A 618-nucleotide genomic window follows, 5' to 3' on the forward strand; every position below is an offset into this window, starting at 1 on the left:
GTCTGTAACCTCTCTGCCTGTCCTGTCACGGCTATGGAGGCCGTCTGCAAATCCTCGTTCTGTTCGGGCCAAGGAGGCCCTCTATGAACTCGCAACCTGTTCTGTCACAGCTATAAAGGCCGTTTGCGAACTCCCTGCTCATCCCCTCACAGCTATAGAGGCCGGTTGCGAACTCCCTGCTCGTTCTGTCACGGCTAAGGAGGCCGTCCGTAAACTCTCTGCCTGTTCTGTTCCAGCCAAGGAGGCCATCTGGGAACTCGTTGTCTGTCCTGTCACGGCTATAAAGGCCGTTTGCGAACTCCCTGCTCATCCTGTCACAGCTATAGAGGCCAGTTGCGAACTCCCTGCTCATCCGGTCACGGCTATGGAGGCCGTCTGTGAATCCTCGTCCTGTCCTGTCACGGCTAAGGAGGCCGTCGGTAAACTCTCTGCCTCTTGTCCTGTCACGGCTATGGAGGCCGTCTGTGAATCCTCGTCCTGCCCTGTCATGGCTATGGAGGCCGTCTGTGAACCCTCTGCCCATCCTGTCACAGTTATAGAGGCCGTTTGTGAACTCCCTGCTCGTCCTGTCATGGCTATAAAGGCCGTTTGCGAACTCCCTGCTCGTCCTGTCACGGC

Source organism: Sinocyclocheilus anshuiensis, unplaced genomic scaffold (genome assembly GCF_001515605.1).
Source record: "Sinocyclocheilus anshuiensis isolate Anshui unplaced genomic scaffold, SAMN03320099.WGS_v1.1 scaffold4716, whole genome shotgun sequence".
Lineage (NCBI taxonomy): Eukaryota > Metazoa > Chordata > Actinopteri > Cypriniformes > Cyprinidae > Sinocyclocheilus > Sinocyclocheilus anshuiensis.